Consider the following 12,343-nt stretch of genomic DNA (forward strand, 5'->3'; position numbering starts at 1 on the left):
ACGCTACATTTGGGGCTGAAGGCTTAAACCCAAGCCATACATATACATTGAAGAAGAGGATAAGTATTGTCTGCCATAATGTGGTTAACAACAATCTGAAGAAAAACCCAAAGAGTTGGGCACACACATGACACACACATTTCGCTCTTGGCTTATTGATAAAAATAGATATCAGAGATGTCAACAGATAAGAGGAGGTCTTCAGAGCTCCTGTTTGCTGGCCATGGACTACTAAAATGGCTTCTGAACCAGGATTTAGTGAATCAATTCGCTCATGTCTGAAAAATAGATGTTATAGGGAATCTGTCAGTAGAACCAACCATCCTAAGCCGTTTAAATGAGCGTGCAGGTTCTCAATGGTTGAAAAAAATGATACCTTGATATCTGCAATCTGTGGGCTGGAAATAGATCTGCCCGAGAATCTGCCTCTGGAGCTTCTTTCAACATAAAGTGGGTGTTACCAGTGTGTGACACGTAGATCAGAAGAAAAGACTGTCAGTAATTACATATCTCACACGGGTAACACTCTAATTAAGTTAATATAAGCTCCGGAGGCAGATTCTCAGGGAGATCCATGTCCCGCCCTTTGATCTTAAGAGCTCATTTAAATTATAATAATGTAATCAAATGAACTGTATTACCACAGACAATTATATTGAATATTATATGGCTTTCTGCTGTATGACAACTTCAAGATATGTGACCTGCTAACTTTAAAGTTTCCTTTTAGGGAATTCCAATTGGAGACTATTAAATCAATTCTCAACCAGTCAAATTCATTCTGAATTTCTCAAAAATTTTGGATTTTGATGATTCTGGTGAACTAATCTTGCAAAATGGTGGCCCACCAGCTACTATTTTGCTTCCATCTTTGAGAGCTGGGGATTAAATAGCAAATTGTTTCATATTCACCTGCCCTAGGCTCTCACCTGTTCTTTTGCTGCCTACACTGCTGTTACAGGTCCTCCATGCTGGACTTTGTTTTGTATGGTGCTCCCTTCTGGCGCTCCCTGCTGGCACTGAGGCTGGTGATTGCCATTATGCACAACCATGATATTAATGATCACTTCCCTATTATGCTTTAGACCTCAGACTATAATGATTATCTTTTCATGGCAATTGGGGCACTTTCGATTCAGACCAATTTCATTAAGACCGAATCTAAGCTGCCAGCAAAATCAACAATACTTCCAGGACAAATGTTGGGGGATTTCTATCATTTTTAATTCCAATCTTTGGACCAAACTTAAGATAATTTACAAGCAAATGCAAGAGTCCTTATCTAGCAAAAGTGTTGGCATCAGAGAACAGCAAAACAAAAAGAAAAAAGCTCTTTGAAAAACATGATTTATATGCATTTACATTGCTTTTTACATTACTCTGCAGATAGATCTGTACTCCATCCATGGATCGTTATATCACTATAGAAGCAAAGTTAGACTTTTTGAGGTCTCTTGCATGATATAATACTGAAATTAATATTTTGCAAATGACCCAAGGATGTATAGCATTCTGTTTAATGGAATCATTCACCAAGATTTTGATTTCCCATCTGAGAGCAGCATGATTTAGGGACAGAGACTCAGATTCCAGCAATGTAATACTTACTTTACTGGTCTGCATGCTGTAGTTTTGATCAAGAATAGTTTTATTTGCTCTAGTTCTCTGAATGTTGACCTCTGTATAACCCTGCCCACACCACTGGCAGCTTTCTGTGTTCACTTTGAAGAGGCAGAAAGCTGCCAATCAGTGGTGGGAGATGGAGTTGGGCTACCTGGCAGCAGGTTTACTACTTTTGTAGAAATAATCTCCTGCTGATAAAACCTTGATTTTATCAAAATTACACCAAACAGAGCAGTAAGAGACACATCGCTGAAATCAGGTTCTCTCTCTCTATATCATGCTACTCTTAGTTTAGGTGGCATAAACCTGGTGACAGATTTCCTTTAAGCATTCATATTATTAGTGCCTTCCCCAAGTCTGGCTTATGGAGTATGTTTCCTGTCACAGACACAAGAACACTGACGATTAATAGAAGCCAGATATATTATTGACCTGTGAAAAAAAAATCATAATGTACCTATAGAGCACATACAAGCTAATGCAGAAGGTGCCTAAGCTGCAATCAAACCTATGGCTTCATAACTGCAAGGCAGCACAATGATAACGACTGCACCAAAAATAGAAATGAAACTGGTCTGTAAAATATTTCTCATTCACAATTGCTCTTCTTTAGTCATTCATAGAGAAATTGTTTCCATAATTCACACATGCATTCTGATTTATCCACCCATTGGTCTTTTGATTAATATTCATTTATCCAGTGAAACTTTGCTACTACTTACTCACCCATGAAAGGAACCAATTTTTTATTCTTCTGAATGATTGAACATTGACTGTGTGCGCATATCTCACCGTTAGCACATGACACTAAATGAGATTTAGACTGGTTAATTAATACTGCAAGGAACTGATTAATATTAATTTGGCTAAGGACAAAAATAATGATACAGCAATTAAAATGATGTTCTATGCTGAAAGATAACAGTATCAGGGGCAAACATAGAAATCATGAGGCCCCATAGCGGAGGTTCTACTTGCCCCCCACACCACACCAAAAATAAAAAATAATTAATATATGGCGGGACCACAGAAGAGAATATCTCACAATTTTGCAGGTTTTAAAAAGTAATTTTCCTCCTACTGAAGTCCTAGATTCCCCTTTCATTGCACCCACAAAAGTGCCACACAACACTGTATGATGCACACACAGTGAATTCTTCCACAATACCCTCCACACGCACAGTGTGATGACCCTACTTTACCCCAGATCAACTCCCCTGGCAAAGTATGGTGACCCCAGCACAGTATGATCTTTGAATTGTGACCTCCACACAGCCCTGCATGCAAAATAATGAGGCTATAAACAGTATAATGGCCCCACACCTAACCACACTGTATAATGGCCTCCACATAGTCCTCAAAACAGTAAAATGCCCCCCCACACAGCCCTTCACACAGTATGATGGACCCCACAGAAACCTTCACACTGTATAATTGCTTGCATACAGAATTATGGCTCCCACATAGCTTTTCATAAAGTATAAAGGCTCCCACATAGCCCTCCAAATATTATAATGGCCCCCACAAAGCTGTACAAATATTATAATGCACCCCCATATAGTATAATGCGTGATATAGTTCTCCACATAGTATACTGCACCCCATAATCATTCATCTAGTTTAATGCAATCCCAAGAGTCCTACATACAGTATAATGCACTCCTTTTAGTCCTACATATAGTATAATGCACTCCCCATAGTCCTTTATATAGTATTATGCACTCCCATAGTCCTCCATATAGTATAATGCAGCCTATAGTCATCCATATAGTATAATACACTTCATAGTCCACCATATAGTATAATGCACTCCCCATAGTCCTTAATACAGTATAATACACCCACCATAGTCCTATATTTAGTATAATGCACTCCCCATAGTCCTCCATACAGTGTAATGCACCCACCACAATGTACCCATAGCAGCCCCTTGACCTGCCAACATTGACGGTATGCCACTGATCAGTATATTTGGTATCCCTATATATTTTCTTCTGAAGAATCCACAAAATTCAAAGACTGGAAATATAATATCATATGTGCAGGAAATGATTTGAGAAACGTCATCCATGATAAGCTGAGTCAAAATACGACATTAAGCTAATGCAATACACATTTTATTTTTATACAAATGCTTTCTAGAGATTGGCAAATTGATTCTGTATGAGTTGATTCAGATACAAGTTTTTCAAAGTTGGTTGAAGTTTGTGGATTCGAATAATTCATGATTACATTTAGACGAATCGTTAAAATTGGGCATATTAGAAAAAGAATGATATAACCTAACTTATGGCCCACTGGATTTTCCATTATTTCCTCGCAGTTACCATACCCCTACAGCACATGACAATCTAGAGGAGAGAGGTCCTTGATGACTCAAAGCCTCTGAAAAACCCCAAGCGAGAGACGCTGTTGCAATTTTGTGGGGATGTGGAGAGAAGAGAGGACCTCAGAGCTCTGTCAGGGAGACATAATACACATTGTAAGGTTTAATGTGTGAGAAGAAAATAGATTTAATTACAAAATAAATTGAGAAAAAGTGATATACTCTACTGTAAATAGGAGTTACTGACACTGTTCTAGGCAGGGAGCTGCTGTTGTGAGTGCTGCAATTGTCAGTCTGCACTTGCACAGCACTCATTTTTTGCACCTATAAGGTGTCTTCTTTTGCTGCACACAATATTGTTGTATTTTCTGCCTTGAACTACTAGTATTTAAACACTGTGATAAGTTAGTTTGAGTGCCACCAGTCAGAATGTGGGAGTAAAAGCAGTAGCTGCCAGGCTGTTGGAAACGGCTATCAAGCCAGTAGCAGCAAATCAGGAAACAAATATGAGTTTCCTCCAATAGCGGTTTTATGTCATATAATAAAACTTTTATTTTTTTGAAAATGTATTTTTTATTTTTACAAAAAATATTAATGTGATCTTTGCAATGTTTTTCATTTTAAAAAAGCATTTTAAGTAAAGTATTGTAGTGTGTGATTCAGCAGGCTATTTCCCTTACAGTACTACAGGACTATTGTTCTTTCCTCAAGCATAATCTATTCTAGCAAACGTGTGATGGCTTTTCCCTTCGTGTGACAGCAAGCTGTTTGTTACCACCGGCAGCCTGGTTACCCATTGCAGTATATGTTGATATTGTTAAGGTTGTGTTTGCATTAAAGGGAATCTGTCACAAGGTTTTTCTACCTCATCTGAGAGCAGCATAATGTAGAGAAAGAGACCCTGATTCCACTGATATGTCACTTAGTTTATGGGTGCAGCAGTTGTGACACAATCAGCGTTTTCGATGTATAAGAGCTCTGTATGATAACCCCACCCACACCACTGATTAGCAGCTTACTGTGTACATTATATAGGGACAGTAGAACGTAAGGTAACGGGAGGAGAATGGCTGTGGAGTGGACGTGCGTCCTGGAGAAAGGGCCCGCGTGCTACGGCTTCCACCTGCACAGTGAGAAGAGCCGGCCAGGCCAGTTTGTGAGACTTGAAGAGCCGGGCTCCACCGTGGATAAGTCAGGGCTCCGGGCGGGGGATCGGCTGATCTGGGAGTGCGGGGAGGATGTGCGGGAGCTCAGGCATCAGCAGGTGGTCGGCAAGATCCGGGCGGCCACAGAAACGCTCATCCTGGAGGTGGAAGGGCCTGAGGAGCAGAGTCCGGAGGCCCCCACCAGACTGTTGAAGAGCCCCCTGCATCCGTTACCGAAAAGACTATTAAAGAGCCCCCTGCATCCGTTACCGAAAATAGTGAAGGACGTCCCAGGCTGTGTACCATGAAGAAGGGCTCCGGAGGGTATGGATTCAATCTCCACAGTGACAAGAATCATCCAGGGCAGTATGTCCGAGCCGTGGATCCCAACTCCCCCGCTGAAAGGTCCGGACTCTTCCGAAAGATCGTATTTTAGAGGTCAATGGGGAGAGCATGTTGGGAAAACAGCATACTGATGTGGTGAGTGCCATCAAAGCAGGGAGTGATGAAACGTCCCTGCTGGTGGTGGATCCAGAGATGGATAAATACTTCCAGGAATGTCATGTGACCTCCGGACGGGAGCACTTGACAGGTCCATTGCCAGAAAAAGTTGCCAATGGAGACATAATCTATTCTAGCAAAAAGTGTGATGGCTTTTCCCTTCGTGTAACAGCAACCTGTTTGTTACCACCGGCAGCCTGGTTACCCATTGCTGTATATGTTGATATTGTTAAGGTTGTGTTTGCATTAAAGGGAATCTGTCACCAGGTTTTTCTACCTCATCTGAGAGCAGCATAATGTAGAGAAAGAGACCCTGATTCCAGTGATGTGTCACTTAGTTTATGGGTGCAGCAGTTGTGACACAATCAGAGTTTTTGATGTAGAAGAGCTCTGAAAGCTAACCCCGCCCACACCACTGATTAGCAGCTAACTGTGTACATTATATAGTGACAGTGAGCGGCTAATCAGTGGAGGGGGAGTGGTTAGACCAAGATGCATGAGGGCAGCTAGTCCAGCAGTGATAATCTCCCACTGAAAAAAAAAAACACTTTTTGTATTGAACCAACAGCACACAGCCTTTTGAGTGACACATCACTGAAATCAGTCTCAGCCTCTACCTCATGCTACACTCAGATTACATATAAAAAAATTGCTACCAGATTCCCTACAAAGTCTTTGAAATAAGGTGAACATAGTCCTAAGAGAACCTGAAGTGTCATACATGTTTATAAGAAAATTGGAGATTTCAGAGCACTTCATGTGAAATAAACTGCCCTTTCAATTCATGCCAAAGAAATTTGGTCTGAATCTAATCTTTTTGGACTAATCAAACTCCAAAAAGATTTCAGGAAATTTGTGCATTTTTTGTGTTATCTTTAAGGAATAATTACGTAACCCAGTTTTGAGCCTGAGTAGAAAGCCACTCACAAACTGCAGCTCTTGCTTTGATTAACTCAACTAATCAATGTCTTACGAATGAGATTTCACTTTACTAATTAAAGCATGCATGTAGCATCACATTTCCTCTTTAGTGGCCATTGCACAGAAAATATACACATGGCTGAATCACATGTGATCTGCAAGGGTTTCAGAAGTCGTACCTGCGACAATGAGCTCATCCCCAAATTGGCATTAATCGGTAATACTTGTATATTAGTATGTGTCACAAAAATCATATCCCCAACATATACAGTTATGTCCAGAAATATTTGGACAATGACCAGATCATTCTGATTTGGGCTTTGCATGCTGCTATTTTGGATTTATCATGAAACAACTGAGATGTAATTGAATTGCAGACTTCAGGTTTAATTAAAGGGGTCGAACAAAAATATCCTGTGAAACATTTAGGAATTACAACCATTTTTCTACAAAGCCTCCTCATTTCAGGGGTTCAAAAGTAATTGGACAAATTAACTTTACTATAAATAAAATGTTCATTTTTAATACTTTGTAGAGAATCCTTTGCAGGCAATGACTGGCTTCCAGACTTCAGTTAAATGCTGGGTTTCCTCATTTGTGATGCTCTGCCAGGCCTTTACAGCAGCTGACTCCAGTTGTAGCTTGTTTGTCTGTATTTCTGCCTTAAGTTTTGTCTTAGACAAAGTATGTTAAATGCTTCTCGATGGAGATTGAGATCTAATAATTCATTTAGCCAGCATAATATTCCACTTCTTTGCCTTAAAAACTCCTGGGCTGCAGTATGTTTAGAGTCATTGTCCATCTGTACTGTGCAGTGCCGTCCAGTCAACCTTGGTTGAATCTGAGCAGAGAGTATCACCCTGTACACTTCCGAATTCATTCAGTTGCTTCTGTTTTCAATCACATCATCAATAAATACTAATGATCCAATGCCATTGGGAGATGCATGCCCACACCATCACACTGCCTCCACCATGTTTTACAGAGGATGTGGTGTGCTTTGAATCATAAGCCATTTCATAAGCCATTTCAAGTCTTCTCCATACTTTCTTCTTCCCATCATTCTCCTACAGGTTGATCTTAGTTTCATCTGTCCAAAGAATGTTTTTCAAGAACTGGGCGGCTTCTTTACATGGTTTTTGGCAAAGTCTAATCTGGCATTTCCATTTTTAAGGCTGATTAATGGTTTGCACCTTGTGGTGAACCCTCTGTATTTGCTCTCATTATGTCTTCTCTTTAAGGGAGATTTAGATCCTGAAACACCTAATTCATGGACAGTGTTCTTCACTTGGGTGGATGTTGTGGAGGTGTTTTTCTTCACCATGGAAAGATTTCTTCAATCATCCAACACTGTTGTCTTCTGTGGATGTCCTGGCCTTTCTGAGTTCCCAAGCTCACCAGTGTGCTCTTTTTTTGCAGAATGTACCAAACTGTTGATTTGGCAACTTCTAACATTTCTGCCATTTCTCTGATGGATTTCTTCTCCTTTTCAGTCTAATAATGGTCTGTTTTTCTTCCACTGAGAGAGCTTTTGAACACATGTTGTGGGTTTACAGCAACGACTTCCAAATGCAAATGCCATACCTGGAATCAGCTCCAGACCTCTTACCTGCTTAATTGATGATGGATTAATGAGGGAATAGCCCAATAAAGAGCTGTTGAGATAATTGTACAATTACTTTTGGTCCCTTTGAAAAAGGCATCTACATATTGAAGTGCTGTAATTCCTAAACTCTTGTGCCAATTATTATGTGAATATAATCAAATGAAACTGAGAAACTGCACTTGAAGCACATATTGATTACATAACTATATATTGAATATGTTTGGGTAAACAGCTAAAATGGCAAAACTTATGTCATTGTCCAAATATTTCTGGACCTAACTGTATATAAAAATAAAGCAGTCAACCTTTTTAAAGGGGTATTCCACCTCAGACATTTATAGCATGTCCACAGCATAAGCCATTCATGTTTGACATATCCCATTGGGTCTTTTGGGAAAATGGCATACATTTCTCAATACCCTTTAAAAGTATTTGTGCAAGTTTCTACTTTTGCAATGTCATTAATTTTTCTATACTATTAGGGCTCTTTGAAATACTAGTGAGATAATTGTCTCTGACAGATTGGGGATTTTCTTCTGACTTTACCCTGAATACCAGATACTTGAGTTGATAAATTGGCACTCTTAGCCTTTACTAGTTTCACTCTTAAAGGGCATCATTACGGAGACAGCCCAATTTAGAATGGCTCCCTCATCTCATATGATACGTCTGTTTCAGTATATACTTTCTTAGGACTCAGTATTGTACATTCCTCTGTTATACCTCCTGGAAATATTTATATACATTGATGTAATTTAATAACTAACTGAATAAAAGTTTAATTGGGCGGTGAAAAATGAAGGAACAAATCCATCCAAAGAAGAGTGTAAGCAACCAGGTGTCAATTTATTTGGGCATTCTCAGAAGTAATAACCGAAGGAATAGTAGAACACTAAGTTCTAAGAAAAGATGCTCCACGTTTGCTAATTCATGAAGAATATAAATATTTACACATCAGGAGAGTTGATAAATTTATTCTCATAACACAACTTGGTTATTTCCATGTTGCATTTGGATTTGTATATGAAGAATTCAGACTCTTGCACTTTGTTTTCTTGAGTGTAATCCATGTCATCCATTCGATATGTATAAATAGATGAGCATTACATTATTAGCTATTTTTTTTCCTTAATAAAACATGACAACAGCCGTCAGCTCAGCGTGGCTCTTGTAACAGCGACTCTGCTACCAACCAGCATCTGGATTGCCCTGTATGAGTCTGACTGTATGTGCTTTTTATTCATATTCAATCTGTTAAATTTAAAAGACCATCTGTTGTCACTGTCTATGTAACAATATCGGCCCGTATTACCAATATATCCCAAAATATTAACAAAATCAATACTGATAGCACCACGCTATTATATCCTCTCCCTAGAGCGCTGTAATAGGTATTTAATTGGAAAAATGGCGAACACAAAATTGAATGAGTCAATTTTGGAGTCATAATTGAATATATTTGATATGAATGTCATATATTTTGCATAATATTCAATTCAGAATATTGGCTGTACTATGGCGTAATGTATACACTATAGCATCATAATTTAATAACCCCTTAATCCCTTCCTACCAAGACCAATTTCTGTTTTTTGTTTTTGTTTGCCCTCCACCTTCATCCAAGAACCATAACTTTTTTACTTTTCCATCCACGTAGTGGTATGATGGTTTGTGTTTTTGCAGGATGAGTTGTACGTTTGAATGACACCATACATGTTATCATGTGAGGTACTGGAAAGCAGGAAAAAATTCCAAGTGTGGCAAAATTTTAAAAAAAGTGCATTTTCACAAATTTTATTTTTTTGCTTTTTGTTTTTTAGTTTACCATGTGTATGTCTATACGGTAAGACTGACCTGGCAATATTATTCTCCAGGTCAGTATGATTACACAGATGCCAAACATGCATAGTTTTTTTATTATTTAAGTGGTGAAAAAAAATATCTGAATCTATTTTTATGACTAAAAAAAAAAAATTCTACTGACTGAAGAATTATGCTGCCAGATCATTTTTACCATGCAATGAAATCTGTAAAAACAGATCACAGTATTGTGGATTACTTTTGGAGATTTCATTGCATTTCAATTTTTTTTTTACATTTTCCAGTACATTGCATGTTCAAATTAATGCTATGATTCAAAACTTCAACTTTATTTTAGCAAAATCAAGTCCTCATATGGATATGTTAACAGTAGAATATAAGAGATATGTGACGAGCCCCCTGGGGCCGTGGAGTACTCAGCGCCGGGTCGGTCGGTTCTTTTAGGATAGTCACGGTGGCGTGACTCTGTCCGTGGCCCTTGGAGGTCAAGAACAGAGGGGAATAAAGTTTTGGGGATAAAGTTTTGCGACGCCACCCGTGGTATGCGGCTATCGGTGGCCGTCGCTGTGGTTCAAATCCACTGGGGCCATTGGTGACGCAGCAGAGATGGTTCAGCTCTCCACGGGTAGAGTTAGGCCCCAGAACAGTTAAAGAGGTAGCTTTGTTGTTGGTGTAGTGCAAGGCAGGTGACGCAGCAATTAAGTCAAGGACACAGTGGGGTGCAGTCTTCAAGTTTTTGCTCACAGTTCTTATGATGTTCCAGGTTACAACTGCCAGCAGGTTATAAAAACCCACCGAGTCCTGGGTCCTCCGGTGAAGTGATCCAGTCAACTCTCAGATAATTTGTGTGTATTTGATCGGAACACCTTCTTGTGTACCTTTCCCGGGTCGTTTCTCTCGGCGCTGGCTCTCGCCCTCCTGCCCTGCGCCTCACACACAGTGTCACGAGCCAGTGGCCGCAGGCCTTGTCGGGCGATGTCCTCTCTGTCCCCTTGGACCTATATGGCCACCTTTTCAGCAAATGTGTGTGGTTTTGGCTACGGCACTTAGAGATACCACAGCCTCCGTTTTGCTAGCTGAGTCTTTCAGTCCTCCACTAGTCTGGGGCCGGTCTCCTACTGTGGGGTGATCCCTTCTCCCAACTATGGTTTTTGTGAATTCGGGCGCACGGGTGGACTCCGCACTTCCCGTGCCCTTAAGATCCCTTCTTTGTCTCTGTAGCCCTTCTCTGACTCACTCACTCCTCTCGTTCTCTCTCCTACTGGGCCCCTCTGACTGGGCCCTTACTCTGTCTGGACCCTACTCCTCAACAGTCTTCACTCACTTGGCGCTTCTAGATGTTTCTACCTGTCTTTTTATACTGTCTGTCATGTGACCCACGTCACTAACTGTCACTCTACATGGTCCCCTCTACCTTCAGTCCTTCCTTGTGTGCTCCCCTAAACTACTTCCTTCACCCACCTCCTCTACCTAGTTCCCTCCTCCAGACAGGAACAGGGACTGTGCTCTCCCTCAGGAGCAATCTCACCCTTCCCTACTGGAGTGATGTGGTGTTGGATGTGGGTGTGTGGGTCCCGGGTAGTGCTCCCTCCTTACCCGAGAGTGGGGTACCACACCTCTGGATGAGATGCAGTACCTCTGTGGTGACTGGACCCACAGGGGTGCAGCATATGCCACTTGTAAAAAAGGGAGGAAAAAAATGAAGCATAAAAAAATAAAATTGACTGTGGTGGGAAAAGGTTAAAGGGGTTTTTCCACGACCAAAAGTTCATTGTAATCAATAGATCTTTGAATAATAATAATTTCCCCAATTGGATGTGTTTAAATAAAATGTTCCTGTGCTGAGATAATCTTATGAATGTGCCCCTGCTGTGTAATGTGTAATGGCTGTGTCTGACTGTGCAGAAACTTGATCTGATCATACCACAGCTCCTGGGCAGGGGGGGAAGCAAACGAATATACTGGCATAGCACGGGATCACAGCTGATTCTTTCTTTGAAGTAAAACATTGTTTAAAAACAGGCAGGGAAATGTTTGACCTCTCAAAAAGAATCAGCTGTGATCCCGTGATCTAATGTCTGTATATTCTTTTGAATACTCCCTGTCCAGGAGATGTGGTATGATCAGACTGTGTTCCGTGCATGGTCAGACACAGCCATTACACAGTACACAGCAGGGGCACACTTATAAGATTATCTCAGCACAGGAACATTTTATTTAAACACATCCAATTGTGGAACTTATTATTCAAAGATCTATTAATTAAAATCAACTTTTGTTCATAGGAAATCCCCTTTAAGCTTTGTCCCACACTTCACATGAGCATAACACCAATGCATTTTGCATCTTATTGTTGCCAGAAATCCTGACCCAAACTAATTGTATCAAGAATATGGACAC

General features: G+C 40.3%; 1 protein-coding gene and 1 pseudogene across 1 annotated transcript in view; both read left to right on the forward strand.

Annotated features, from left to right (window-relative positions):
- Positions 1-12,343, forward strand: part of ROBO1 (roundabout guidance receptor 1) — a 1,620,698-nt gene that overhangs the window by 135,227 nt on the left and 1,473,128 nt on the right. The window lies entirely within an intron of this gene.
- On the forward strand, positions 4,987-6,910 carry LOC141248121 (Na(+)/H(+) exchange regulatory cofactor NHE-RF1 pseudogene; annotated as a pseudogene).

The sequence above is a fragment of the Phyllobates terribilis genome, unplaced genomic scaffold (assembly GCF_046119375.1).
Source record: "Phyllobates terribilis strain yellow unplaced genomic scaffold, ASM4611937v1 Scaffold_2__4_contigs__length_985480577, whole genome shotgun sequence".
NCBI classification, from domain to species: Eukaryota; Metazoa; Chordata; class Amphibia; order Anura; family Dendrobatidae; genus Phyllobates; species Phyllobates terribilis.